Genomic DNA, 12,989 nt, shown 5'->3' on the forward strand with positions numbered 1-12,989 from the left:
CTGTGTTGACAATGGACATGTTAAATTTTATTTCATTTGCCGGAAACAAATGACTGACAGGAGAGCTAATAATACCCGAAAAACACATAAAAATCACAAGACAGCAAAAAATAACTGGCACACACTTCATAAATTTATCAATATGTAATTATGGTAGCACTCACGGCAAACCTCCACCAGCAGCCTCCCTGTAATTTCCCCCTGCAGCGGCAGCGCCTGTTGACTTGAGCTCAGCTCAATGGCACGATACCAGATACTTGGTACGTTTTAATTAAAAATGTCAGATGTTCAGTAAAAGGCGCTGGATCAGGCACGGACTAAAACACAGGAAAACTAGTATGATTCCCCTGGCACCACTGTGGGCGCACAGCTACAGGCTGATTCTGTAATTCGACTTAGCTAGATTTGAATTTAAAAAAAGGGATATGTTGACATATGGGATAGTTTTAAGAAATAAGTAATGTGCAAAGCGTCTGAGTGAGGGCCCTGGCTGGAGAATGACTACGACAGACCTAATTACACGGAGGGGACTGTTGAGAATTAGCGGGCTTTTTCTGACAGTTGAAAATAAATAGGGCAGTTAATGAACATCCTCAAAGGGGAGGCCATGTTTCCTTGCTCTCGCCTGCCTCTCCCATGCGGTGCGGGAGCGACTCTAATGGTTTTAGCTGACACCCGAGTAAGTGAATTTGGAGCAGAGGAGAACAGAGGAGAACAGAGAGGCACATTAGAAGTCACTTCCTCTTTCCTGGAGCCCAGGGCTGACATGACTGATATCAGTCAATAACAGGACCACAGGCAAGGCATGGCTGGACGGATCAGGAGCCCTGTATTCACAGTTGACATGAGGCTGAAGGTTAGTGTAAGGCAGTAGGGTTGTAGAGAGTACACACCTCTCGATTCTAAGCAAACACTACAACGGCTAATTTTGCTTGTTACCCTAAATTAATTACTGCAGTGCCTCAAAGATTAAGAAGTTATTAGTTAATTAATATTTGGCAAAGATACCAAATATTGTAAAACGTGAATTAATATGACTTGAATTGTGTATTATTTTTGGCACTGCATAAAATTAAAGCTATGGTTGGTAAGTTATCCTAGAAGTTGTTTTTGTTTAGAAAATCTCTGAACACACCAATGGCAATCAATTAATGTAATTCTCTGACTGAAAAAAAAATGGTTGTGTGGTTGTGTTGTTGCCACAGGCCTCTATAAGCCCATCTAATTGTGTCATTCACCTTGTATGAAAAGATTGGACATGCGACATCTTGGTCAACCTACGTACCTGCCTGCCTGCACGCACTTCACATGACCAGTCTTCCACAATGCTAGGAGGGACTTCATGGTACATTCAGGTGCATGTCCTAAATAGCAGCAGCTAACCAATTTAACACGAAGCACACAAACCTACAGCAGTAAGGAGTAACTGTCAAGCAGGGTAGCTTTTTCAAACAGAGGTATGTTTATTTTCACTATTTTGCTTGTGTTTATATGATGTGGGATTTAATATAGTTGTTTATTTATGAATTTATTAGACAAAAAAGCCAACAAGAGCTAAGGGGCAGTCAGGCAGTGAGCGTTCAGGTATTTTGGAGGAGTGGCTCTGGAGGGAGGCCTGCAGGTGTGGGTGAATTTTTTCGATTGACTACCTTTAAAATTTAGCTAGCTCCTGCTGGTTTCTTACCAACCCCAGCTGTAAAGGCAATTTAGTATTGCTCTTTCATAAAGCTGGGGAAATCATGAGAGACAAGTAATAAAAGTAAAAATAACTAATGGAACCTATATTTCCCGTAATACAACTCAATAGTCTTTTATGAGACCTTCCCAGCCTTTCCCATGTCTTTCAAAGCCAAAGCCATTATAATGACATCTTATTTAATTACTTGACTTATCAGTAATGACAATAACTAGGCAGTCCATGAACAAACTATTCACCTATGAAGTGAAAATAGCTGTGATGTCTTTTAATCTGCCGCAAAAAAAGTCATGTCATTCAGCCAGCACTGCTATGTTTCATTGCTGTCAAATTACTACGTGTAATCTCACTGATATCTGCAGTTATAAGTAGACATTAACAGCAAATCCTAACTTCAAGTGACAAGATTTTGAAAAGCAATCCACAGTTGTCTCACAAACATTTCTCTCAAAATTCAAAGCATCTGACAAAGGTCACACTTCATCTTTGTGTCAGTCTGTTGAGGTTCAGTCACTTTTGAAACACATTTTCCAGTGCAGAAAAACCTCCAAAAAGCGTCTTGTTTGACGCACATCACACCTCAGGGCATTGTGAGTGTGCTGGTGTTTGCACTCAGCCTTCCACATTTGGAGAAAATTAAAACAAATGAAAACCAACACTTCATTTCTGGTGTTATTGCTGGTAATGAAGCACTGCTGTGATGCTTTTTGAGTCCCCCGCTTCCACCCCTTCCTCCCCTCTCGTCGCACACCTCTCCAGCCTCTCCAGAGACTTTGCCTTAACAAAATACAGACGGGACGGCAGTGAACGCGCGTACTGTATTACAGCTCGTACATCAACCAGCAACAGGTCTTTGGGCAGACGGTTGAGGTTTTTAACTGCACCGTAATGCAAGAACAGCTCAATAATTAGCATCGTAGTTGTACTAAAATGAACTGGTTATTCTTACATGTACCAGGGGACTCATTGTTTGCCTTAACACCCCATTTGCTTCTCCAAGGCAGCCGTGCAATGATAGCAAACGCTCGGCTGAGTTATTGCTTAGTCATTTTCTTGAATCCACTGAAATAAAAATGTACACTCAAGGAGTGCTACTGATGGTATGATGTCACATGCCAGACTAGGAAAAGAAAATGCACAAAATAAATTCAATATACTTAAAAATTTACAATTAACAGTGTGATGTGTCACTCAGCTGGGAAGGAAATCCTCAAAATTATCCAAAAGGTATGATTCAAACTCATGCAGGATCCATAATATTCCACATGATGAATGATAACGTCATCGTGTGGCTTTGTAAAGCCTAAGCCAGCTCAAGTCAAATATAATCAATATATAATCAAAGACATTCAATTCTTGTGATGATGTTATTGTGATGTTATGTAATTGTTTTTATGGAGAAACACATTGTGCTTCAACTTGCCATAGTTAGTTCAACTTCAGTTTATTATTTCCTCCATTTCCCAGAATGCCTTTCCCCTAGGGATTGGGCAGAACTATGTTTTCCTTCATCTTAACTCTAAGAAAAAATCTGTTTGATTAAGAGCAACTGACACCAAAGCTGACAGTTGCAGTTGAGGTTTTTCAGTCTTTGAAAACACTTTCTGATGTCAAACTAAATGCAGCTGTTTTAAATACCAAAACTTCCTGCTACAAATCCACAAGTATTCCCTACGTATGTTACAGTTTGAAGAGACTGTTACGCTTGAAGGCAATGGACTAACCCTAAAAGCACTATTTTTTCCACTGCATATTTGCTGAAGCACTTTTATTCCCAGCCAAGAAGAAACTTTGCATGTTATGATTTCTTGCACTCAGCTGGTGTTGGTGGTGGTCTGTCGACATAAAATAAAAAGCAAAAAGGCGAATACTGTGGACATCACAACCAAGTTACACTTGCAAGATAAAAAAAACAAAGAAGAAGAAGCAGCCGTACACAGAAATTTCCAAGAACCAAAGTCATAATTTGTGCAAAGTTTCAATCTGCAAGCTCTTCACCAGGGAAACATAACATTTGCCGGATAAAGAGCTCAAAACAATCCTCTCCAACTCCAGAGAACAGCCATAACCACAGGTTTTCTGGGTAACTGACCAGAATTTTTTTTCTCATGCTTTGTCAGCATTTAGCCAATCACTGATGAACTGATTTTGTCAGTCAGATGAGAACGTTAAACCCCCACTGAGCTACCAATAAAGACAACAAGACACAGACACATGTAATATAGTTAGAAATTGGCAAAGTATCCTGAAATATCTGGGGGAAAAATTATTGAGGGATAAATAAACAAACCACCAGAACATCACTGGTACCATTTACAGAGCATTAGTGACATCAGTGAAGTGAGATGTCTGCACAGAGCCCAAAGATACTAAAAGACAACACCCACCCAGCCACAGTCTGTTCACCCTGCTGCCATCTGACAACAGATACAGAAGTATCTGCTGCCGTACCACCAGACTACAGAGCAGCTTCATTCTCCAGGCTGTGAGATCTACTTAATATTTCTTCAATAGTGTGTACAGATTTTTGTTTTAGTGTGTATGTAGCTTAGAGAATTACAACAAATAATAATTATACAATATTTTATTACATAATGACAAATTAATCTTGAGTCTTTAATAGTGGAAGCATGAGAAGGATAGACTTTGTACCAAACACGTTTGATGAGTAAAGCACGTTGTACCTGACAAGATCTATGTGATGTGTTTTAGTTTTTAATCTTAATTTCTGCACTTGCATTGAAGCTCACACTGGCCTGTATCTTGTTGTGTGCGCATTCTCTAAAGTCTAAACGAATATATTTTATTGCAATGTAACCAAGATGTTTACTGTTGAAAAACAAATGAGTCAGTGTGGTCTGGTGGATAAACAATGTCATGGTGACATGGTCTCATCTTTGACTTTAGATACTGCCATCTTTTGTCACTCATCAGTTGGCATATGTTTAGAAACCAGTTTATCTGCAACAAACTATCAGCTGATCTACTGGCCCACCCAGTTTATCAGTAGAACTTATTATACAAGCTGTGATGAAGGGATTAATAATTCACACCTGGGTTGAGGATATGACCTTACTGACAAAGACTGGTGTGTAATGGTAACTCCAAACATTTCAACAACCACCACTGTGAATAAGATACTGTCAACTGAAGCATTAAAGAAGACATCAACCTGCCATAACACCACGTCAAGGTGATGGTGCACCAAGAATAGGCTAACAATACTTTAAGTCCATTCATCTCATGTCTGGGCCTGCTTGACAGTCTGTCTCCATTAGCATGTCTGGTAAACAGCGTTGCTAATCAGAGGCATCACAGACGACATCTCATCTGTATATATTGGGATAATTAACAGCTGACATGCTCCTTTACAAACAGCCAGTGTGTTCTCACATCTGCCAAAGTCTACTACCACTTCATATAGTTACAAGACCAATGAAGTAGATGACCTCCAGTTTTCACGAAGAGACATAAAACCAAGAGCAAGAGTTTAAATAATTTAAGTCACAACTTAAAGGAATGAAGCTGTGAACAAGTGAAGCTAACTGAATTCAGCTGTGTTCCAGTGGGAAACAGGGAGTGCACTGTGTCTCAGTGTGTGTGTCAGTGTGTCAGTGTGTGTGTCTGTCTCTCCTTCGAGCTGACACACCAAACGCCACAGTTCAGAGAGTATTTCACCGCAGCACGTACCTTGTTTCCCGCATTACTCCCCGCACAGAGGAATCTTCTCGGGGAATTAAACTTCTGAATGAATCCGAGGAGATGCTTCAAGTTAGTCCGCACGGGGAGCGCCATCTTGGATTATGACGTCATACTACGGTGGTTTAGAAAGGACAAAAGGGATAAATGTACAGAGACGTTTACAGTAATGAGGGCAGAATGTTTCGTCGTTTTTTACTCATTTATTGTACATGTGATTAACACACTCCAAATTATCATTATTATATAAATAAATAAGACAAAATCATATGAATTAATACGACAAACAAGTCTTAAAAACGTTTCCTTTCCCAAATGTCATACTTATAGCCTACATAGTTATATCGAGTTGAAATATTAGTTTGGTAAAACCGGTTTATAAGAATTAGTGGTTGTTGTTTTTGTTTTGTTTTTTCAAATCCGATTGTTAATTTTAAAAAATTAATTAAAAAATGTACTGATTTAGCTCTGATGAAGCATTTAATTAGCAAATCAACTAGTAACTAAAGTATGGAACATGGAAATACTCAACAAGTACAAGTACTTTAAAATTGTACAGTACCTGGGTAAATGACCGTTAAATTCCCTCACTGACAACTATATTCTAATTCTAACATTTTAAATTATAAAATACAAAATAATTAAATATGTATATAATATATAAGGAGAGATAAACACTTATATTAACATAAAATTGTGTAATATTTCAATACACTTTTTTTTTAAATCTTAGCTTGTAATGACGAAAAATGATTTTATTATGCTCGTTTGTGCAAAGTGTTTGTGCATATTTTTCTTTCTTTTTTGTTTTTTCCATTTAACTTCATTCATATTTTCATTTAATTCCAGCTCTTTTATTTCAAAATGACTTAGTCTGACTGGGTGTACAGTCAACAAATAACAAATATGTATTCATTTCAGAAACTCTCATCTATTCCATGTTATAGATTTAAACTTTGAGTATTTGTGTATCTTGAATTCCAACTGATTTGCCTTTTCACTTGTCTGGTGGCTCTCTTTTTTATAACTCAGCTCTTCTCCACTATTCACACAGACATAGATGAAAAGTACACTAAAAGCAAGAACAGGGATCTTGTAGACAATTGCATAAATGATCACCTTTATTTTATTTAAAACAGGGAAGGCCATTAAGAGCAACCTCTCTTTTGCAATGACGCCCTGATTAGAATTCATATACAATACACAACATTTTAAAATCATAATACTTATAAAACAATATTACAAATCACATAAAGCAAAAGAGGTACAGTGAAGATACACCAACGAGTCACACAGCAGACAGGCCAATGACAGCTGCATGAGAGGCCTCTGGGTCTTTCATCTGAAAACTACACAGGACCTTCTCTTCTCCTACTGAGCTGTACTCCAGCTGCCTGCTCTGTTCTGTATGAATATCTGAGGCCTGTGCAGAATATAGAAGAAGATATGCAAATACACGCCCTCCCACCACCACATGTACAGTAGGCTATAGAAATGTGTCAGACATGTGCGGTTTCCTCATTGTCTGAGGTCTCCATGTTAATTGGGGGGTGTTGTGTCTAGCCTGGCAGTTTCCTTAACAACTGAGCTTTCCCAGGGAGCAGCTGCAGATCTCCTCTATTCCATACCTTCCCTCATTACAAAGTGGCGATATACATACTATAAGTGATTATACTACACGCAGGGTAGGGTTACAATATGTTTGCAGGGCACACTGGCTGCTCTCAGTCCCTGAGACCTCTTGTTTCTGTAAGTTACCAACATCTGCTCCTGATTTTTTTCCCTCCACCTTTTGCATCTGGTTGCATTTGCAGCACAAAATACAGACTATCATTCCATATTCATTATTATTTCCCGAGGCGCTGAGGCTGAGCTCTTTGGTGCGTCAGATTTAGAGACCTGAGCCGGTATGTGCTCTCACGCCTGGGTGATGGGAGATCTGGTTGGTGGAGTAGAGCCTGACTGCTGGGAGATGGGTTTGTGTGTGTGTGTGTGTGTGTGTGTGTGTGTGTGTGTGTGTGTGTGTGTGTGTGTGTGTGTGTGTGTGTGTGTGAGAGAGAGAGAGAGAGAGAGAGAGAGAGAAAGCCTTCAGCTCCTGTTTCCTGGCCACCCAATAGAGCTTGGTCCTCCTGCTCGTCATCTCTTCTCTTCTGCCTCCTCCTCTTCTCTTCTTTGTCTGAGAGAAATCCCTTTCCTTATATCAAGTGTGTGTGCATGCGTGTGAGTGTGTGTGGGTGTGTAACTAAAGGTTCTAGTCGGAGAGTCACCAATAATGAAACATTTAAGTGTACAGTGGTGGCAGAAGGCAGTTTGAAAAGCAAAAATAACAGCTGTGTGCAGTTTAAAGTCATTGTCCATTAAAATGTAATATTTGTAAATAAGTAAATTACTTGCATTAGTACATTCAAATAACCTTTGTCAGTCTAGGTTGAATAAATGTATTTTCACAGTATATAAAGCAATAGAAATTGATGTCATTTCAGTAGAAAACATATGTGCTGTGCTAACATTGACACAATTAGGAGACAAAAGTAACATTAAAACTTCTTTTAATAAACAAAAAGAAGTAATTTTTCTGCAAAAGTGTTCATGTTAATATAAATATAAAGCAGGACAAAATGCACCATTAAAGTTGCCATGTTGAGTTTTCTTGTAATTAAAAAAAGTTATGTTTACATCGAAGGGCGTCACTTTGTTTTGAAAAGGCAGTGGGGACCAATCACCAATCCCCTCCCCCATTATATTTGCCTAAAATCGCATGTGTTAAAGACCTTTTTTTTTTACTTTCTGTCCCAACCACTTTTATATATACACAGTGATGCTCTTGATCTTAATATCTTCTATCAGTCGGTCCTCTGTATCACATTCTGATTTCACAGTACATGCTGCTCACATCTATCATCAAATGAACATTAACACTTACCCTAAACAGGTTTAGCTGTTAGCTTTGTTTTATAGTGTAGGGTACATATTAGGTCCTGGGTCAAAAGTGTGTCATAATTTTGCACCAGAATCAGCAGCAACCAGTTTCAACTGCAGGTGCTGCTGGAGAGCAAAGCATTCTCATTTATTAGTTAACATTTTGTGGTGAAAGCTATTTTTTTAAAAACATTTTTAGCAAATATGCGTGTCAAAGGTTATGGAGACACAATCAGCCATGTCCCCAGCTTCCCCAGTGTAAATGACACTTGTGTTTCCATCCATTGTTACACAGTATTAGCTTCATAGCACAACTTACCCCCACAGGGCACCTTTACATAAACGTTCTGTAATTTGTTTTAATGATTGTTGCATCTTTCAAACTACTCTGATAGTATAGAGTCTGTACTGTCAGAATAGTTTTAAAGATGCAAAAACCATTACAATATAATTGCTACTGACCAGCTCACTGTGACGTTGTGCTAACGACAGCAACACTTCTTGGTGAACAACTGGCGGTTTGATAAATACCCAACAGTGACATCTCACCACTGGTCAGACTAACTGCTGGTTTGGGGTAAATTCAAGCTGCCATTCACTTCAGTCTGTGGCTCCAAAGGCAAATTAGGCCTCCAACCTAATATTAGTGATTGAAGTGTTGTTACTAATGAAATATGAAAGCATCAAAAATGATTTTAGATGAACGAGAAACACTTTAAAATAACATCATGAAAACAAAAATTGGTTGGTGGTTTTCTACCCTGAAGTTATTGTAAACAAATATTGTGGTTGGTTCTGTCGGTCTTTGTTTAGCACTGAGAGAAGTGAAAACTACTGCAGTTCATATGCATTAATGAATTAATATGAATCCACATATTAAGCCATATGCATTCATATATGATCCATTGTGTGATATTTTTTTTGAATACTTCATCAGGGGCACCAAAGTCAGAAATATAGAAATTCACACACGGGCCGACATATTTGATTAATATGAATATGTAAATAATTTAATGTACAGTAAAATCAATCATCAACATGGCTTAAACTGAAGCCCTCTGGGTTAATGAGGATGGGACATTCTGCTGCTGATCCGTCTTCTGAGTCCTTCTGCAGCATGATGTAACTGTTGTATACTGATGAACTTAAGAGAGTAAATGTGGTCTTCAGTCTTTGTTTCAGTGGGAATTAAAGTGTTAAAAACTGTCCATCAGTCAGTTTGAAGCTGAGAAGAAGAAACAGAAACTCAGCAGTCTGATCTCCGGAGAGGCGTGAGAGGCGGTCCAGGTGATGAGTGAAGACCCTGTGCTTTCATTGCAAATCTGCTCTCCTTTCACCATCGGGGTGATTCATTTTTCATCCTCATCTGCACCTCCTGCTGCTGCTGCACCTCCTCCACCCCGACTCCATATCTTAAATTCTTTTTTTCACCTTCTTCTTGATAATTGTCCCCACTGTCTTCTACCTCTTCCTCTGCCTTGTTCCACTATCATCTATTCATCCTGCCCTCAGTCTCTTCATCCACTTCCTTTCTTTCTTCTCATTGTTTTTCTCTCCTTCTGACCTCTCCATCTTCTTCAATCAGACCAGCCATGACACAAACTACACTTACATTTCTAGAGAATATGTAAATATATACATGCAACATTAGTCTAACTTCAAAACATACATTTTAATATTTTTTCACATGGGCAAACAGGCAGCAACTTTCTGCAGCAGCCCTCCGGAGCTGATGCTGGTGGCGATCGACACTCCACCTGTCATAATACAGCCAGGCAAGACGTGATGGGAGGGTGGAGGGGGTGCTGCTGAGTGAGGGGCCAGAGATGTGTGTGTATGTGTGTGTGTGTGTGTGTGTGTGTGTGTGTGTGCGTGTGTGTGTTTGTGTGTGTGTTTTCTGGACTCAGGATCCTGACGCTGAAAGACAGGATCTCCCCTCTGACACTGCAGGCATTCGGAGTCCACAGGACGTCCACCACCCAAGTGGATGGATGGATGGATGGATGGATGGACAGCTAGCAGAATGACAGCTACCTTGACAAACAGGCGACGTGTTGGCTGAATGGACAGACAAATGAATGATGGATAAATCAGATGGAGTGGAGAACAGGCAGACAAAGAAAAGAGCAAATGCAAGGACGGATGAACAAACAACCAGATGTACAGACAGATGAATCGAAGTATAAAATTTGGCCACAGGGATGAAAAATAATAACGTGTGATACAGTGCACTGCAGAGAATGTGTCAGTGATTGAATTGTCGGGCCGACCGCACACAGCCTGCAGCGTCACTCCCTCACTGGCCTGCTGTTCTCAGAGTGGGAAGCCTCGGCAAGCATAATAAACATTCAGGGCAGGGTATTTTGTGTAGAGCAATGTTTGCTTCCCCGAGGACAGTCTGGATTTCATTACTAATCTCTGTGTCTGTGCATGTTCGTGCCCACCTACAGTTCTTCAGGTTGTGCAATACAACAATATATACCATAGGTTAGTAGATAGTTGTATAGATTCTGCTTTAATGTTTCCACTAAAGTAGATGTCATTTTATTATTAGTGGTTGTTTCAGACGGGTTTTTTTCATTAGGGTGATTAAGTACCTTGATTAGTCAGCTGTTCAGTTAATATATTTTCACATTTTTATTCATATATCTATTGGTTTAAATCAGGGTGCCCAAACTTTTTTTCCTTGGAGAGCCAAAATTGTAACTTAATGGTGGACTACTGCAGGTCAAAAGCACCTATGTGCCGTGTGTATTTACAATGGAAGTCCTAAAGGCAGGTAAAAAAAAATAATCTGGTTATCCATTTTCTAAATCTGCTGTAAATTGTGTTCTCTCCTGTATTTATGACTTAACAAAAGCTGAAGATTTTTTTTTGCCAGGACAATATTATGATTCAAATTATGATTGATATGATGGGCCAACTTTGTCCCGCAGGCCCCACTTTGGGCAGCCCCGGTTTAAATCACCAGATTATTTCATTTAATAAACGTCTCTTTAAATTGACTTTCTAGACAATTTATACCAATATAATATCACTAGTGAGATTTTAAATGACATACCGGTATATCAGAATAAAAAATGTATTCAATGTGGGCCAAACTGATAAGCTAAATAATCAATCCATCAACAGAAAATAAATCAACAAGTTGGAAAATTGACATTTTTGGTGACTGTTTAAGTAATTTATGCAGAAATAGTGGACATTCTGGTTCTGGACGCTCTTCTCTTATGTCATTGACAATGGAATATTTTGGGGGTATTGACTAGACAAAACAAGCAATTAATGGACATCAGTAATCAGCACAATTATATACTGAATATAGATTCAACACTCATAAGTCAGTCCTGAATAAATATCAACAGCCATAATATTTTGTATATATCACATCTCTGTTGGTACTTGCACTAATATATTGTGTGTAAACTGTGTGTGATGCCTCAGACAGATCAAGTTTTTTTTTTGCTCTCTGCATCAAAAGACTGGTTCAGCGCTTGTGAATTTGAGAGATTGAATTACAAATTCACAGTTCACTTACAGTATCTGAGAGTTCTTTTTTCTGTATTCATAAATTATGCACAAGGATGTCTAGCCTCAGAGCACAAGTGTCAACACTGATTTAGTTTTTCCACCAGGTGGCCCCTGACAGTCTGTTTAGCTTCATCAGGCAGCAGGAGACTTTATACACTGTAATCACACATGATTACCAGAAATCTCTGGTTCCTCTTGATGCTTTTTCTCACCAACAAGCATGAACTCTAGAAATATGTGCCTCCAACCACATGCATGGACACTTCCACTCCCACAAGAGGCATCTGATTTGTATTGCTGGCAACAGTTTGCCGACAGGGACTCAGGCCTAGTCCACACATTCATGGGTATTTTTGGAAACAAGGTTTTGAGAAAAAAAAAAAATCAAGAATTTTAGCACCGTTTCAGAAATAATCTCCGTCCATACTAACACACCTGAAAACACATATCCTGTGCCCATTCACAACACTGGGCATGTGCGTGCATATTTCAAATGCTGATGACCTGATTTTAAGGAAGGATAGGTAATGTGTCCACTGGTGATTTTCATAAAAGACGAGGAAAATGATTATATACTGTATAATTATACATTAGTATTCTGTAGGCAAACATTTCCAGAATTTGACTGATGAACCCAAAAGGTATACCTAAAATTATCTCATTAATAAATTACAATTATTGTTTATATTCATAATAATTAGGATAAAATAAAATGTAAGATGAAATGTTTTGATCATATGTGTGTAATAAGTGTAACAGCACCAGCAACAGATGAAAGATTAGTAACTTTAAAAAGTAAAGAAGTCTACTCAATACAAATGAAGCATGAAAAGAATTCAAATAAAAAGTACTAAATATGCTATATACATAAATACTACCTGCACAGTGTATTTAGACAGAAGACAGTAACAGATAAAGTGGAGGGACGAGGAAGTTGCAATAAGAAATTAATAGAAAAATGTCACTGTCATCTTGTTTTTGAGGAATTTAAATGGGTGTCTGCAGATATAAAATGTTAAAAATGCTCAAATACAGACACTTTTAAACGCTAATATAACTTTAGAGTATTACAGACACCATAACAGCCATCATAATTACAAAATAATTCATCATTAAAACATAAGTGATAGACCATTATGTTTTA

At 38.6% G+C, this 12,989-nt stretch overlaps 1 protein-coding gene across 1 annotated transcript in view; it reads right to left on the bottom strand.

Moving 5' to 3' along the window:
• The window catches only part of wars2 (tryptophanyl tRNA synthetase 2, mitochondrial), a 30,715-nt gene extending 25,234 nt beyond the window's left edge, over positions 1-5,481 (bottom strand). Inside the window, exon 1 of the mRNA XM_073473933.1 lies at positions 5,387-5,481. The gene's annotated coding sequence lies outside the window, so the exon portion shown is untranslated. The remainder of the gene's footprint in view (positions 1-5,386) is intronic.
• Between the last annotated feature and the right edge of the window lie 7,508 nt (positions 5,482-12,989).

Source organism: Pagrus major, chromosome 9, assembly GCF_040436345.1.
Source record: "Pagrus major chromosome 9, Pma_NU_1.0".
NCBI lineage: Eukaryota > Metazoa > Chordata > Actinopteri > Spariformes > Sparidae > Pagrus > Pagrus major.